Below are 18,440 nucleotides of genomic sequence, written 5' to 3' on the forward strand. Positions count from 1 at the left end.
TATGTCTGTCATGACCTCTCAAGAGTGTTAGCAACCCCTTCTCGCTCTCCAGATATTGCCAGCTGCTGTGATGTTAGGCTCACCCTGGGGATCCTGTTCATTTAACCAAGTGCAGATTGTGTGTCAGGTGATAATCAAATAGAATTCCACAGAAAATCCAATAAAAGGTGTAACTAAATTTACGAGATATAAAAATTTTAAATTACATAAGTCCATACATGCTTATTGTCAATAATTCAAACATTATAGATAACCAAAGCCTATCTGAAACTTAGCCCCCCCTCCCAGATAATATAAGTGTATGTTATGTCTTCTTCTTTGCCTGCTGGTTAAAAACTTGGGCTTAGGAGCCAGACTGTTTTTGACTAGGCATTATTTTTTTCTTTTTTTAATATATGTATTTATTTTTGGCCGCGTTGGGTCTTCGTTGCTGCGCGCGTGGGCTTTCTCTAGTTGCAGCGAGTGGGAGCTACTCTTCGTTGCAGTGCACGGGCTTCTCATTGCGGTGGCTTCTCTTGTTGCAGAGCACGGGCTCTAGGCGAGCAGGCTTCAGTAATTGTGGCACGTGGGCTCAGTAGTTGTGGCTCGTGGGCTCTAGAGCGCAGGCTCAGTAGTTGTGGCGCAAAGACTTAGTTGCTCCGCGGCATGTGGAATCTTCCCAGACCAGGGATCGAACCTGTGTCCCCTGCATTGGCAGGCGGATTCTTAACCACTGTGCCACCAGGGAAGTCCCTGACTAGCCATTATTAACTTGACGTTTGGGCAGGTTAATTTCTCTGTGCCTCAATTCCTTGGGTATAAGTGGGGACAATAAAATGCCTATGTCATAGTGATGTTGAAGATTAATTAATCTATATAAAATCTTGGAATAATGCCCAGAGCATAGTGAGTGTTCAGTAAATGTTAGCTATAATTTTCTTATGTATCCCAGTTAGCATTTTTACGTACCAACCTTCCACAGATGAAATTTTTTTCTGATACACTGCAAGAGTTAAACCATTTTGAATAAGGTCAACCCTGATGGCAAGGATTTTTAAATTTTTTCATGAATGTTTTCTTTTTGGCTTTGAGCTTCATTTCTCTCAGAGTATGCTGCTAGACTATGTGTGAGAATAGTGTTATACACCTTCGACTCTTACTACATATCTTACGGTGTAAATGATGCTTACAGGTATGTATGAATAAACAGCTGTTTTCGGACTATGATAGTTTCATCTTACCCATAAAAGTATATCTATGTCAAAAAGGATGCACAATTCTCTTGTTTCTAGATAGTGATGTCACATTTTCTGTAAAGATTCCTTTATTTTGAAGGACAAGTCTTCTTGAGTTTCTTTTTTTCTTCCTTCATAGAATCATAATAGTTTTGAAAATGTCTTTGCTATCTTTTCTATGACTTGTCAGCACTTTCTTAGGTAATACAGACAACTACCTATTTTAAGAAGGAAGGGGACTTCCCTGGTGGCTCAGTGGTTAAGAATCCGCCTGCCAATGCAGGGGACGTGGTTTCGAGCCCTGGTCCAGGAGGATCCCACATGCCACGGAACAACTAAGCCCGAGAGCCACAACTACTGAACCTGCGTGCCACAACTACTGAAGCCCGTGCACCTAGAACCCATGCTTCACAACAAGAGAAGCCACCACAATGAGAAGCCCACGCACCGCAATGAAGAGTAGCCCCCGCTCACTGCAACTAGAGAAAGCCTGTGCACAGTAACTACCCAACACAGACAGACATAAATAAATAAATAAATATTTTATTTTATTTTTTTTGCGGTATGCGGGCCCCTCACTGTTGTGGCCTCTCCCATTGCGGAGCACAGGCTCCGGACGTGCAGGCTCAGCGGCCATGGCTCACGGGCCCAGTCGCTCTGCGGCATGTGGGATCCTCCCGGACCGGAGCACAAACCCGTGTCCCCTGCATCGGCAGGCAGACTCTCAACCACTGCACCACCAGGGAAGCCCCAATTTATTTATTTTTCAAAAAAAGGAAGGACGCTAAAACAGCCATCTCTTTTTAATATTTTCCTCCTGTATTGTTCTGGGGCTCTTTATTATGGACTATTCTGTCTGCTGTGACTTTTTTTCTTTCTTTTTTAAAAAAAAATTCATTTATTCGTTTTTGGTTGCGTCAGGTCTTAGTTGCAACATCCGGGATCTTTCGTTGTGGCATACGGGCTCTTTGTTGCAGTGCACGGGCTTCTCTCTAGTTGTGGTGCACTGGCTCCAGAGCGCGTGGGCTCTGTAGTTGCAGCACACGGGCTTAGTTGCCCCGCGGCATGTAGGATCTTAGTACTCTGACCAGGGATCAAACCTGCGTCCCCTGCATTGGAAGGTGGGTTCATAACCACTGGACCACCAGGGAAGTCCCTGCTGTGACTATTTTAGAAGACAAATATACAAAAACAGAAGTTAACATTGACTATTTATTATGTGTTAGGCAGAGTTTTAAGTGCTTTACTCATTTATTCATTATCTCATTTAATCCTGTCATCCACTTATGAGGCAGATGCTGTTATTATCTTCATTTTAAAAGCTGAGAAAAGCGAGGCACAGATTAAGTAACTTGCTCAGTCACGTTGCAAGTGCAGCTTCAGGATTCAAACCCAGGTCCTCTGCTCCAGAGCATGTGCTGTTGATCAGTGGGATGCTGGCCTAGTAGTAAACTTAGGTTTGCTAAGGTGGGTGTGGATTTAAATAATAAGATAATAAAGCCAAATATTGCCTGAAAAAGTCACCATAATACTGTTTCTGCTTGCTTGTGGAAAGGAAAATTTGAAATCGTGTGTCTTCTTAAATTTGGGAAAAATAATGATGTGAGATTCATAAATAATTATTTTTTTCTTCACCGTACTTAAATGAATACAACTGTTTTACATCTTTATGAATTGTTTGTAGTAGATAGAAATCACCTGACTCTAGCTAAGGAACAGTACATCTTTAGAACTGAGTTGATTTGTAGATTACCATTTAATTTCTATTGGTAGAAACATGCAGACAGAAGACTGAACTGTGCAGCAGGTTGGAACTGATTGGTTTGAATGACAGTCAGCAGGAAGTTGTTGAAGAGAAGAAAAGGCAGGAGAAAGGTGACTTACAGGTCTTATAATTAGAATGTCACAAGTGATGGTCTAAAAAGTAAATGTAAATTAACAATCGACATTTATATAGCAACTGGAAGGAGTTATACTGCATGGTTTTTGTTCTGGGGTTTGTCTTGTCAGAGAGAAATACTGGCTTTTCTTTTCTTCAAATAACAGTTCATTTCCTGTTGAAATATGGTAAAGTACAAAGAGTAAGCATCATTTAAAGTAACAGCGAGTATGCTGATAAAATGTTTTGGCTTTACTGTAAAGTGTGGCTACAGGTAGTTATGTTTTCCTCTCTCCATCTTCTTGAACTCTCTTTCCTTGTTTGAGAATCCCTTCTGAATGTTCATCAGAGTTATGAACATTAGTGTACTCTTAGTGTACATATCTTTTTTTTTGATGTGAAACATTTTTAAAGTCTTTTTTGAATTTATTACAGTACTGCTTCTGTTTTATGTTTTGGTTTTTTGACCATGAGTTGGCCGCGAGGCATGTGGGAACTTAGCTCCCCGACCAGGGATGGAACCCACATTGGAAGGCAAAGTCTTTTACAACAATGTCTTAAATTGTGGCCCAGGAGCCCCTGAGACCCTTTTGGGAGTCAAAGCTATTTTCATAACAATATTAAAACATACTTGTGTATGAGTATGCGGTGGAGTTTTCCAAAGACTTCATGATGTACAATCAACTGAATTCAGACTCTCTTCCTTATTCCAGACACTAAAAAGATTTGTAAAAATGTAGAATGAGGCCACTCTTCTCATTAGATTTACAATGAGAATTACTGAGGTTTATCTCTACATTAGAACATTACAATGACCCCAGCGTGGGCCAGAAAGTCACGGTGCTCTCTCTAGTGACTGGGCGGACTGTGCCTGCCACACAGCGCCTCCTTGTAGGTTCTAGTGACATCCTGATTGGTTGCGGCTGTGTCTCCCAGTCTAGAAAAGTGAATATTCTGTTCCTTTTTCTTAATTGTGCTAGAGGGTATGTTCCAGATTATAAGGAGCTATGGAAATACGCATTTAAAGGTGAAAGGAGGGTTTGATTTTAAGGAGGAAGACTGTCCAACCTTGCCAATCAGTGACCCCACTGATATATACCAAATTCAGAATGTTCTTTGTATCGGTTGCTCCCAACTTTGGGAGGACCAAAAGGACCTTTCAGGACAGCCTTTTATTTTTCAATATTAATTGAGCATCTATGATGTTCCAATCCTGTTCTAGGGGCTAGGGCTGGAAATAAGTCAGTGAACAAAATGAAAGCAAAAAAACCTCTACCCTCACAGAGCTTCCATCCCAGCCTTTGAGTCTTTTGCCATAGTCACAGCTCCCTCTTCAGGGGAGTCTCAGAGTTCATGGTAGCGTAGCTGCTGTGGAGCTTGAACACTGACTGCTGTCTCTCAATGGCTAAGTGCTGAGGATAGAGTGGGAACTGCTTGACGTTTTGTGATTTTTTTTTTTTTTTAAGGGCACCAAATGGTCTGGGATTTTTCAAATCTTACCTGGAACCCCAATATAGCAATAAAGGTGGGCCTATCCAGTTACCCTTGTTGTGGTTGTTTTAATCTTATTTTGTTTTCAAAGTTAGTGCCACTTTTGTCAAAAATTTTAACTTTTAAAACAATTCAATACCAACTGATGTTAAATTTATTCTAATTGTTTTTTATTATTTGAAGAAAAGTGTTCATATATGCATGAGATTTTCATTGGCTGGTGAGTTGCACCCAAGACCCTATAATTTGTTTAATAGACTTTTATACAGAAAGAGATTACTTGGCTCATTAGATTGAGTCATTTAATAATGGCTGGAAGGTTAACAAATGTGGCCATCAGACTCCTGCTCAGCGGCTGGGTGTCTCTTGTATCACTCACAACTTCAGCCATTTCCAAACGCAGACGATTGGGAATACCATTAGAATATTAATGGGAAAAGAAACTGACATGCAAAATGTGAATGGCCAAAAATTGTCCCTAAAGATTATTTTAACATTTTTAATTTCCAAGAGTTCTACATCAAACTTGGCCTTCCAGCTTAAGGAATTCTCAATTGTAACAGGAGTGCCATGAAATAATTGCTTTTCAGCTGCTTCTGCTTGTTTTTCTTTTTGTTTCTTTTCTTCTTCTCTTATAGTTTTTATTTGATCTGCCATTTCATTTGATTTTTCTTGCACAGCTGTCACTAAAGTAGAGATCATCACTATACCAAGGTTTTCTTCTGCCTGTAATGCTAATAATTCTTTTTAATGTCTGAGACATCATTATCTTCTAGATTTTTCTGGGAGAATATTTCCTAGAGGGATGCCTCATCTGGGTACTTTTCACTGTATGTAAACTTGAGGATAGTCTAGACAGTTTCATCACTTTCTTCAGCCTCAGATGTCATAGTAATAGTGAAACTGGGTAGATTTTCTGATAACACTTAGCAGGACCTTGTCAAGTGAAACATTAGTGAAGGAGAATGTGGTATCAGGAGAGTCCATTCATATTTTGGAAGACTTTGTTAGGGAGGTTGAATTAATGTACAGTCAAGCTGTGAAAGAGTTGGGGTAGATTGCATGGCTCCTTGCTGTCATCTGTCACCATGGCCCTCTCTGATGCCCATGAATTGCCCAGACATCCTGGTGGCCACAGCATTGGCCAGGTGGGCTCAGGTACAAATATCCAGGCTAAGAGGCCTGGGGCCCAAACCCAGGCTAGGAGCAACACCTGCTCCCTCAGCAAACTTCTAAAAGAAGAAGGTAACTTCTGAATCCATGCCTTCTTCATTTACTGCCTAATCTGTGTGTAACACTCCCTTCTACCTTCTGTCCTTTGGGAATCCCTCAGACCCATCTTCCCTAGGAAGGCTTTGTTTACAGGTCCCTGAATGACCTTCTTTGTTCTTTCCCAGGATTCTGTAGACTATAATAGCCGGAAGGACAAAACTATAAGGTCAGTTAATAAAACAAATAATATAAGCACATGTAGTTTATATTTATTTATAATTAAAAATAATAATGCTATTATAAAAATAGAACTATATAGAAGTAGTTCTAAAAATAAAGTGGCTTCTATCCTGTAGATAAGTATTTCTCAAACTTCTGACATTTGTATACCACTGCATGATTTTTACCACATTCCAGTAACACCTGTAGAGTTACTTAATATTTTTCTATGAACCAGATTACTTTTTTTTTTAACCTAAAAGCCTACTTGAATCTCACCCTAAAAAATATCTATGGAGTTATGGATTTTCTATTCTTCTATAAGACACAATTATAATCATATATGACTACTACGTTCAAAAATATTTACCTCTGGAGAGCTCCATTTCTGCATAAGACAGAGTAAGCACACTTGGCCCAGTGTCTCCCACTGAATGCAGCTAAAAACCTGGTTAGAACTCGTGGAACAGCAATTTGAGGACTCTGAAAAGTCAATAGTAGTAGGTGGATTAGAGAAGACCAGGATTTGAAGTACCACCATTAGTGTCCCCTGGCCTGGACGGAGTGTAGCCCACACCTGGATGTGGGCACCAGGCATGGACAGAGAGAGCTCCAGGAGAAACCCTCCAGTTTTGACTTGAGTGGGAGAGGAGAACACTCTTCTAACACTCAGAGAAAGAGGGATAGAAACTTCCTCCTTTAAAAAATTTCCCTCCCTTCTCTCAGGCCCCAGCTGCCAGGCAATCTTGTGATGTTGGTGCTGGCAGTGACAACAGCAGAGAGCCACAGATGCCTAAAACTCTTAAGGGAGAGGAACATTCCTCTCCAGTTGGAGAAGCTATAGTCCTAAAAAGGATCCCTCAGCTTTTTTCTTTCTCTTTGTCTTCCTGTTGCCTAGCCCTCAAAATATGTGATAGAATGGGATAACAAAAGCCTCAGCTTTCTGGCTAGAAGACAGAAAGGGAAGCTCCAAGGAACTGAAAAGTACCTGGGAGACCGTGGAGAAGGAGGAGCTCAGGAAAGCAACCCCGTAGAATTATTTGTGAACTCCTGGGTCCACTCCTCAACAGCACATGCATGGATCTGATCCTGAACAGCATACCAAAAACTATTAGAATCGACTATGAGATAAATCTCTGTCCGGGGCCTAGACTGGCCACTGGGTAGCGCTCATGCCAGACAGATCGTAATACCTCTGCAAAGGCTTGACTGTGGAACTGATACTTAAACCATACCTCACAGAAGGGTTGGTTGGGACTTGTGATTTGAATCCAACCAGGTTGATTCCTGGCCAAAACAAATATTAACATTTTCCTTAGGATTTAAGCAAGACTCATAATCTCGTAATATTAAAAATGTGCAGGATACAGTACAAAATGATTCAACCTACAGGAAAACTCAACTAATGGGGAAAAGGTAACCAATAGATGCCAACACTAAGATAATACCTCTCCCCTACACATGGATTATCCCTTCCCTTCAATTTGATTGGCAAGCCTAGGCCACATGACCACTGCTGGGCTTGTGACCACTGCCAGGGGGTGCCGTGCACAAACTGGCTGAGACCTCACAGGACCCACCGCTGGACCTAGTGCTTCTCCCGAAGCACATGGCCCTATCGAGGAAGAGTGGCTGCTCAGGGTAAAAGCAAACAAACAAAAAGACCAGCCCCTACTTTCAGACTTCATAAAAACTTATCTAACTTTGCTCTCAGATTTTAAGGGACTTTTCTATGGTAAGGTACAAAGATGATTGGGAAGAGACAATCTATCATAGGACTCAATACAAATTTTATTAAGCCCTTTGTGTATGATTCTTTCTATTTTTATTTTTTAGGCAGATGGGTAAACATGCCTCTAGGCTAACTGTCACCTTAGCACCGAGATAAATAACCGGTTGAAGAATACAGATGTAATGAGCTACACCTTAGCCTTTGTAGCTGAAGATGACTGACCAATAATTACCATCTAGCCAGCAGGTCCCCACCAGCTGTGCACGCTGGCCTGTGATTTGCAGCTGCAGCCTCCATGTGCTGAGTTTGGCACTGTGTGCACCTGCCATCCTCTCTTCAGAAAGAAGTACTCCAGGTGCTCATCAATGCTCCCTAGGTTTATCTGCTGCTGTGATTTCTCTGAGTCCCCAGTGGTGCTGTATTATTTTAAGTCTTGCTTTAGTGTGTCTTCAAAGTGTTTCTTTTTCCTATTCTGCTTGGGTTATCTCTGTTTAGCTCATCACACAGCAGCTACTTGGGAATGCAAAGCTGAGCATTTCAGAAAGCATGCTTGAGAGAGAGGCTACTGAAAGTGGTAGAGCTTATTAATATTACAAGTTCTTAAAGCGTTAAGTGCGTCAAGTTTCGAGTTGTGCAAACGTTTTCCATCTGAAAAATGTCTGAAAGAAGGCAGTTTTCGATTGTAAACAAACCTGCAGCATTGAAATGGCAGGGTCAGATTGTGAGGGACTCAACAGTCGGATTCTGCTTGTAGAGGTATGCCATATTGTGTTTTATAAGAAATAATATTGGATCATTCAGATGACCAAAGTATATTTCTCATATATATTTGGCCTTTGTCCACAGTTCCTGGCTCACAGCCTCCAAAACCCATGGACTTTCCTAAGTACTGAATGATAAAGGTGTCCTTGGTTATGTTAATGAGGTGACTTTTGGAAAGCACCTAAGGATGGGAGCTGGTTGCCAATGAAGCCAACCATGTGATTAGAGGGTGGGAACTTTCAGTTTTGCCCCCTGACCTCTGGGGTTGGGAATAGGGCTGGAGGTTGAATCAACCCCTAGTGGTCAATGATTTAATCAACTGTGCCTATGTAATGAAGCCTCCATAAAAACCCAAAAGGATGAGGTTCAGAGAGCTTCCACGTTGGGGAACCAGAATGCTTCCATATGCCACTGTGCTGGGCCCCCATCTCCATGGGAACAGAGGTCCCTTTGTTCGGGAGCTCACCCTATGTATCTCTTTGTCTGGTTGTTGATTCATATTCTTTGTGATAAATTGGTAATCTAGTTAGTAAACAGGTTTTCCTAAGTTCTGTGAGCCATTCTAGCAAATTAATTGAACCCAAAGGGGGAGTCATGGGAACCTCTAGTTTATAGCCAGTTGGTCAGAAGCACAGGTAACAAACTGGGCTTGCGACTGGTGTCTGAAGCGGAGGTGCTTTTGTAGGACTGAGCCTGTGGAATCTGATTCTATCTCTGGGTAGTGTCAGAATTGAGTTGAATTCTGAGGCACCCTGATGGCGTCCAGGAATTGCCTGTTGGTGTGGGGAAGCCTCCATACGCACACATGTTGAATTGGGCCCAGGAACCTAATGTAAGGTGACTGAGAAGAGCCCAGAGCAATAATTTGCCCCAAAATACCTGTACATTACCTTTATAATATTGGACCAATGGGAAGAAGAGTTTGTGTGGGTCAGGTTGAAGGATCTCAGCAGAGAGCATAATCCTCGTCATAATCCTAACTTTGTTGGCAGTGTCAGTGTGTGATGTGGAGCAAGTCACAGGATCACTTTACATAATGACTATCATTTCTTGAGCTCTGACTTGTGCCGGGCATTGCTCTAAGCGTTTTACATACGTTAACTCATTTAATTTTCACAACAACGCTATGAGGTAAAAACTATTATTGTCCCCATATTACAGATAAGGAAACTGAGGCCCAGAGAGATTGTTTTTCCAAGACCATATATAACTAATAAGGACAGAGCTAGAAGTCCAAACCCAGCAGCTTGGCTTGAACTTTTAATCACACTATGCTATACTGCCTCTCAGTTTATTTGTAAATGACACATTAAAAATATGTACCATAACTATTTTACAGAGTTATAAGAAGCAGAAAATAAAATAATAAAAGTACTTTTAATAAGGAAATAATGCTATGCAAAAGAAAACTGTAGCCAAGAGCCAACACCAATGTTGGCAATTACCATGAGAAACCCTTCTCTAGAGGACTGTGACGTTTATTTTTATTTTTTAAAAATATTTATCTATTTATTTGGTTGAGCCAGGTCTTAGTTGCAGCAGGCAGACTCCTTATTTGCAGCTCGTGGGCTCCTTAGTTGTGGCACATCGGCTTCTTAGTTGCGGCACATGGGCTTCTTAGTTGCAACATGCAAACTCTTAGTTGCAGCATGCATGTGGGATCTGGTTCCCTGACGAGGGATCAAACCCGGGTCCCCTGCATTGGGAGCATGGAGTCTTATCCACTGTGCCACCAAGGAAGTCCTGAGGACTGTGACCTTTAGAATCATAGATTCATACGGTTAAAAGGCTCTCCAAAGCTTTGGTCCAAGAGGACTTTATCTAAAACAGTGGTTCCCAGATTTTTTTTTTTTAATTTCATAGATCTATAAAATACACACTTGCAGGACTTCCCTGGTGGCGCAGTGGTTGAGAGTCCGCCTGCCGATGCAGGGGACACGGGTTCGTGCCCCGGTCCGGGAAGATCCCACATGCCGCGGAGCAGCTGGGCCCGTGAGCCATGGCCGCTGAGCCTGCGCGTCCGGAGCCTGTGCTCCGTAACGGGAGAGGCCACCGCAGTGAGAGGCCCGCATACCGCAAGAAAAAAACAAAAACAAACAAACAAAATACACACTTGCATGCACACATGTATGCCAACCCAAACTACTATCTGTTATCATCGCCGTAAGAGAAAGGGCACTTAACACCAAGAACATGGAGAGATACAATATCTTAACAAAGAACAGTGTTTCCCAAGAACAAAACAGATAGGAATCTTACCCTGGCCAGTGGAATTATGGGTCTGAAGAGTAGTTGGGGAATGCCTTCATCTGGACTGGTGGGTTTAGATCCTGTTTGGGTTAGGAGGAATTACCTTGGGGTAGAATGAACTCCCAAGTGATTGCATCAGTCATATCAGTTGGAAGCACATTCAGGAAAATACTAGTTGAACTGTAGTTTACCTTGCTTCTTAGTAAAGCTTTTAGTGTGTTTGCTTTGGCAGCCTAATAAGAGGCCATTACCTACTCAGGTTCTCTGTGTTTATTTCTCATCTTCCATGTGAGATTGAAAATGCTGAGATCACAGGTCTCATTTGTGCTGAACAAATGTTTTAATGCTTTTTCTTTAAAAAAAAGAAAAAAAGGAAAAGACATGTAAAATTAACATCTTAACCAGTTTTGGTAAAAATGTGGTAAAAAAAATACCATTTTAACCATTTTTAAGTGTACAATTCAGTAGTGTTGAGTATATTGACATTGTTGTGAAACGGATCTCCAGAACTTTTTCATCTTGTAAATCTAAAACTCTATACCCTTTTTCTCCTCTCCCCAGTTACTGGTAACCACCATTATACTTTATGTTTGTAGGAATTTGACTATTTTAGATACCTCATGTAAATGGAATCATAATAGTATTTGTCTTTTTTTGTGACTGGCATATTTCATTTAGCATAATGTCCTTAAGGTTCATCCATGTTATAGCATGTGTCAGAATTCCTTCCTTTTTAAGGCTGAATAATATTCCATTGTGTGTGTGTGTGTGTGTGTGTGTATACCAGTTTGTTTATTCATCCATTGATGAGCATTTCTCTGACGATTAGTGATGTTGAGCATCTTTTCAATGCATGTTAGCCATTTTATATATCATCTTTGGAGAAATGTCTGTTCAGGTCCTTTGCCCATTTTTTAATTGGGTTATTTGATTTTTTTGTTGTTGAGTTGTAGAAGTTCTTTATATATTCTGGATATTAACCCCTTATGAGATACATTTGAAAATATTTTTTCCCACTCTGTAGGTTGCCTTTCACTCTGTTGATTGTGTCCTTTGATGCACAAAAGTTTTTAAGTTTGATGTAGTCTACCTCTCTATTTTTGCTTTTGTTGCCTGTGTTTTTGGTATAATATCCAAGAAATCATTGCAAAGTCCAATGTCATGAAGATTTTCCCCTATGTTTTCTTCTAGGAATTATATAGTTTTAGGTCTTATGGTCAGGTCTTTAATCCATTTTGGGTTAACTTTTGTATATGGTGTAAGTTAAGGGTCCAGCTTCATTCCTTTACATGTGGATATCAGTTTTCCTAACACCATTTGTTGAAGAGACAGTTCTTCACTGAGTGGTCTTGGCACCCTTGCTAAAGTTCATTTGACCATATACATAAGAGTTTATTTCAGGACTGTCTGTTCTATTCCATTTGTCTATTTGTCTTTATGCCAGTACCATACTGTTTTGTACTATAGCTTTGTGGTAGGTTTTGAAATCGGAAAGTATGAGTGTGTTCTTCTGTGTTTTTTTTCAAAATTGTTTTCGCTCTTTGGAGTCCCTTGAGATTCCATATGAATTTTAGGGTGTATTTTCCTATTTCTGCAAAAAATGCCGTTGGAATTTTGATAGGGATTTCACTGAACCTGTAGATCATTTTGGGTAGTATGGACATCTTAACAACGTTAAGTTTTCCAATCCATGAACATGAGATGTCTTTTCAGGTATTTGTGTTTTCTGTAATTTCTTTCAGCAATGTTTTGTAATTTTCAGTATACAGGTCTTTTACCTCCTTGGTAAGGTTTATTCCCAAGTATTTATTCTTTTTTATTCCATTGTAAATGGAATTGTTTTCTTAATTTCCTTTTCAGATTTCATTGTTAGTGTATAGGAACACACTGACTTTTGTATGTTGCTTTTGTGTACTACAACTTTGCTGAATTTATTAGTTCTGTGTGTGTATGTGTGTGTGTGTGTGTTTGTAACCTTTAGAGTTTTCTACATATAAGATCATGTCATCTATGAACAGAGGTCATTTTACTTCTTCTTTTCTGGTTTAGATGCCTTTTGATTTTTTTCTTGCCTACTTGCTCTGGCTAGGACTTTTAATACTATGTTAAACGGAAGTGGTGAGAGCAGGCATCCTTGCCTTGTTCCTGATCTTAGAGGAAAAGCTTTCAGTTTTCATCATTGAGTATGATGTTAACCATGCGCTTTTCATAAATGGGTTTGGGGGTCCCCAGAACTCTGCAGTCACTCAGACCTCAGGATTTTGGTGTTTTTAACAGATGGATTATTGCGTCCACTACATTTTTCTTCTTTTGAACTTCAGTCTCAGAAGATAAAACCTCATCTGCAGTTTTAGAGACATTCTATGTCATTGACATGTACGGACACCAAGTGAGGATTCCTTATTTCTTAAACCTGTTCAATGATATCAGCACCTTAATGGGTTCTGCCCCACTTTCCACTAAAGTCTAGGTCATATCTGGAACAATTCTATGAGATATTTCCTTTACTGGCAGACTCATAAGCTGGCCTCCTAGAATAAGTAGTATTAAGTGGTCCCTTAGAAGTCTGTTGATTGGTCTCTTGGAATATGTAATGTTTATTATTTTGCTTCTGCCAATATTAGATATGATTTTTTTTCCTGATAGTTCTTTCAAAGCAGTTTAGTTCTTATTAATTCTGGTAAGTTCTTGTGTGAGTGATAGGTACAGTGATAATGTATATGTTTTGATAAATTGGCTGTAGTGGAGTTGGGTGATTTGATGGGGACTTTACCGTTGGCTATAGGCTGTTAGTGACCAGTAACTTAAAAATAACAAACTGAAATTTACTGTGAGATGTCAGACTCAGAAGCACATGTTCAGAAACGAAAGGTTTAACTTTAGAATAATTACTTTTCTAGTTATTCATATGTATTTAAAGCTACACGTAATGAATCACGTATTTACCTTGTTTCATTATACCTCACTGATATTATAACTTGATAGGTATGGACAACGTTCAGCACAGTTACCACAGGCAACATGGGAAGGATGCAGGAAAAAAATGATGAAGTCAGTGAGGCTTATTTTTTTGTTCTCATACTATTTTTTAGGGATCTCCCTCCTTGCTGTCCAATACTCCTTAAGGCTCAAGTCTCCCTTCTACAGGGTCTTAGTCAGTGATTCATACTTTTCTTTCCCTCTTTAGTTTCTTCCTCACTGCATTTAGCTATGCAGTATCCTGCCCCTTAGCACCCAGCTTTCTGCTTCCTGCTATGGTAAATTAATCTACGCTTAATTATTAGCAGTTGATTGGCTTTATGTGTTTCCCTTATAAGATTCTCTGTTTGTCTTTAATGAGAGTGTCAGTCCCTTAATCCGAGTGGTGGGACTCACTGGCAGGCCAGGAGGCTGATATCTTTAAAATAGGAGAAGTGGCTGGGACTTGTGGGATTTAAACTACATGAAGTTCGCTGCCTGGGTGTGCACTGGCCTTCTATTCTCTTGTGCCAGCTCACTATAGTTGAGTTCCCAGAAGTACTTCTGCTTTATTCTTAAGGAGAGATGAGGGTTCATGCACAGTTCACGTCTTTGAAATGCCTTCTATGCCTTATTTGAAAGAAGGCCCCTTTTATATTTTTGCCACGCAGCACATTCTGTTGGACCTGTAAGTATTCAATGGGCATACCCCTGTTGGTGAGTGTGAGCTGAGCCTGATTCTGCTTCTTTAATTCAACAGCATTTTATGGTGCTCTGGGTTTGTTTTTAGCATCTTAATTGGACTTTTACTAGCCTTGCTCTGTGTTGCTATTAAACACAATTTTTAAAGACCTAAGAAAAATAGATAATAAATAATAAAACCTTTTAATTTGTTTTGGAAAGATAGTGATTTTTCTCATTTTTAATATAAAAGTATCCTCTAATTTCTCATTTAAGAATATTTTAGTATGAAGACCTTATTAGATGAAACTATCTGGGTAAAGTCAAGACCAGATAGTCAGTTACTGTAAGCTGCTCAATTAGCCAGCCTGACTCTAAGCCCTGTGGAAGCAAAAATAACTTTTGGGAATGAGTGACAAGGTGGCCAAGTCAGCCAGTACTTTGTTTAGAGTCAGTCACTTTCAGAACGCAGTTACGTGGCCATCTCATTTGAGTCTCCCTCAGAACAATTCTTTGAAGTGTAGGTATTATTGTTCTCCAGTTTTATAGATTTGAGAAACTGAGGCTTATAGTATACTTTTATACTTGGAATGATTTGTGTGTGTGGGGGTCCTCCATCATTCAGCTGATTGCCTTCACCATCAAAAAACACACCCACACTCACACACCCACGCTCCTTCAGAGAGGTTGGTTGTGTGTTGAGAGAGAGATTTTGCTGCCCGGTACACTGGAATAGTGTTAGGAGCTGTCCATGAAGGAAATGAAGATCTCTTGAGAGTTGGAAGGGTCTGCTTACAGGATTCCCTTCTACTGACAATTTTCGGTAGTGGCCTCTGGGGAAGCAGAGTAGAAATTACCTTGGTACCTTGGCTGATATGAAATTTCAAATGATTGACACGACCGACTGAGGCTGTGCTATATAAGACCCTCTGCAATAAGCCAAAGAGGTCTGCACTTTGCTGGTCATAAGCTTATGGAAAAACAAGTGGGGGGTTCTTTTTGCAGTGATTAGTGCTACTAGAATATAATTCCTTGGGTTCTCCATATGCCATAAATATCATCAGACTGCCTGTCCCTAAATCTTATTTTCTAATAAAAGCATAGTAAATCATATATGCCCTGCACTTATCTTCAGCCATCTTGCTGATGCCTGAATTTTTAAGATTATTGAAACAGTTTCCTCAGTGCTGTATCCTTTTTGAAAATAGATAATACATGAATTTTTTTCCCCAAAAGGTACAAATGTTGATGACTCTCTCATTTCCATCTCTACCCCCTGTTTGCCACTACAGGGCATGTGGTGTTACCCGTTTCTTGTTTATCTTCTTAATTGCATATGAGAGAGAGATTCTGCATGTGTAGTTTTTTTAGTCTTGATGCATATTATATACACTACTCTATCCCTTTTCTTTTTCACATACTGTATTTTGAATTGTTGTACACAGAGGCCTGCCTCTTTAGAAAACAAAACAAAAAACTACAGGTGGTTTCAGTTATATGGCCAATTTATAATTTATTTAACCTGTTCTCAATTAAAGTGCCTGAGTGTTTTCTTTGTAGCTTCAGGTTTTCTCCTTTTGTATGTATGTAACAAATACCGCTTTGTATTTGGCCCCTTCTCTTTGGACATCTGTCTTCTTTGCTCTTGAAATAAAGTGCTGAAAAGTTGTGTCTTGGGACTTCCCTGGTGGCGCAGTGGTTAAGGATCCACCTGCCAATGCAGGGGACATGGGTTCAAGCCCTGCTCCGGGAAGATCCCACATACCGCAGAGCAACTAAGCCTGTGCTGAACCTGTGCTCTAGAGCCTGCGAGCCACAACTACCGAAGCCCGTGCGCCTAGAGCCCGAGCTCCGCAACAAGAGAAACCACTGCAATGAGAAGCCCACGCCCCGCGATGAAGAGTAGCCCCCACTCGCCGCAACTAGAGAAAACCCAGGCGCAGCATCAAAGACCCAACACAGCCAAAAATAAATAAATACATACATACATTTTTTTAAAAGTTGTGTCTCCATTTATGCAAAATATGATGGACCTCCATCCTAACAGATGTGCTTTGGTATATTATTGGGGAAGGCACAGGATTAAATATACTACTATCCTTTTAAGAAACAGGACATCAGGAAGATGGGGTTTCCTTTCGTTAGAGCAGCCACTGAAATCACCAACTAATCCTGACAATCCATTTGTAAATTCTAGTCAGATTTATTTTCTGTCCACAGAAATTGTTCCTTCTTTTCCTCTGCAGGCAGTTCCTAACATATATATGTGTCTTCCATACAAATGGCCATGTGTGGAAAGCCCTCTTTAGCCATGTGGGGAAAGCGGGAGGAGGGAGATTCCCAATTTCACTGCCTGGGCTGCAGCTGGGAAAGCAGTTCTTGGCATTTGAAGTTGAAACTTTGCATTAATTTTCTCAGATTAATGCATTTGATAGTTAGCTTCCGTAGTGGTAGCACTAGTATTCTGGTACGACACCAAGGATACATGATGGGCTCAATAGCTTTTTAACTGGACCAAGTGCTATTTGTAGCATTGCTTCTATGAGAAAATATATTCCAAAGTCTCAGCTGAAAACAACCTGTTGGTTGATGTTTGTGAATATTGTATTGGATCTTTGTGGCCAGATTTCGCTTCCCCAGACATCACATGGACTGGGAGTAACCTTTATCTGACTGGAGTCAGAGAAACAGAAATTTTTTTTTTTTTTTTTTTTGCGGTACGCGGCCCTCTCACTGTTGTGGCCTCTCCCGTTGCGGAGCACAGGCTCTGGACGTGCAGGCTCAGCGGCCATGGCTCACGGGCCCAGCCGCTCCGCAGCATGTGGGATCCTCCCGGACCGGGGCATGAACCCACGTCCCCTGCATCGGCAGGCGGACTCTCAACCACTGCGCCACCAGGGAAGCCCCAGAAAATTTTTTTTAATATAATTTTTGTGCTACTGTTTTTTGCTGTGACTACAGTGAAATTCAGAAAGGCATAGGATGAGCTCCTTGCCACCTGGATAATCAGAGTTAGTGAGGAAGAAGCAGAATTGCCAAAAAAAAAAATTAAAGAGATTTTCCTTCCCAATAAAGGAGGAAGTTTCAGAAAGAGAGAAAACATTACACTAAGCACGAACATTTCAACAGATCAACTAAAGTGGCTTTGTGCCCCCAAAAGAGAAACATCCTCAGGAAATTTTTGTGGGCAAAATTCTGGTGAAGTTTTTGCAAGAAAGTTTGGGGGGCTGCAAAGAAGTTGCTACCTGAGTCTAAAGGGTATACTTGAGGCCCAGACCAAAGGACTATGCAAGCAATCTCTGTGACTAACACTGCCAAGAAAAACTGCACTGCTTTGGTTGGGTGTGTCTTGAGGGGTAGGGAGGGTGCATCTCAAGGTAAGACTAGATATGATGGTAAAATGACAGAGATGAAAGGTGTCTCATAATTTGTATAATTTGTGAATGGTTCATATCTCAAGGTTTTCTTTTGCTATCAGAGAGTATATTGTTTGCTTTTTGTCTTTAAAAAAATTTTTTTGCAACTTTTCAAGCATACACAAAAATAAAGGGAATAGTATAATGAACTCCATGTGCCCATCAATCAGCTTCAACAATTATGAACATTTTGACAATCTTGTTTCATCTATCTTCCTGCCACTAGAGTATTTTAAAGCAAATTCCATGCATCGTAATATTTCACCTATAAATACTTCAGAGGTGTCTCTAACATACGAAGACTGAAAAAATACAGCCACAGTACTATTGTCACATTAATAATTATTAATATTAGCTAATGCTTAGTCTGTGTTTATTTTTTTGGCTGCGTTGGGTCTTTGTTGCTGTGCATGGACTTTCTCTAGTTGCAGCGAGCGGGGGCTACTCTTTGTTGCGGTGCGCAGGCTTCTCATTGTAGTGGCTTCTCGTTGCAGAGCACAGGCTCTAGGCGTGCGGGCTTCAGTAGTTGCAGCACATAGGTTCAGTAGTTGTGGCACACGGGCTTAGTTGCTCCATGGCATGTGGGATCTTCCCGGACCAGGGATCGAACCCGTGTCCCCTGCATT

At 40.6% G+C, this 18,440-nt stretch overlaps 1 protein-coding gene across 4 annotated transcripts in view; it reads left to right on the top strand.

The window, feature by feature from the left end:
* USP49 (ubiquitin specific peptidase 49) overlaps positions 1–18,440 on the top strand; it is a 71,730-nt gene that overhangs the window by 33,894 nt on the left and 19,396 nt on the right. Inside the window, exon 1 of one of the 4 annotated variants that reach the window (XM_079934692.1) lies at positions 7,971–8,102. The exons of the other annotated variants lie outside the window; for them this stretch is intronic. The gene's annotated coding sequence lies outside the window, so the exon portion shown is untranslated. Of the gene's footprint in view, positions 1–7,970; positions 8,103–18,440 lie in introns of those variants that run through there. 4 annotated transcript variants of the gene reach the window in all.

This window comes from Stenella coeruleoalba (genome assembly GCF_951394435.1).
Source record: "Stenella coeruleoalba genome assembly, chromosome: 10".
NCBI classification, from domain to species: Eukaryota; Metazoa; Chordata; class Mammalia; order Artiodactyla; family Delphinidae; genus Stenella; species Stenella coeruleoalba.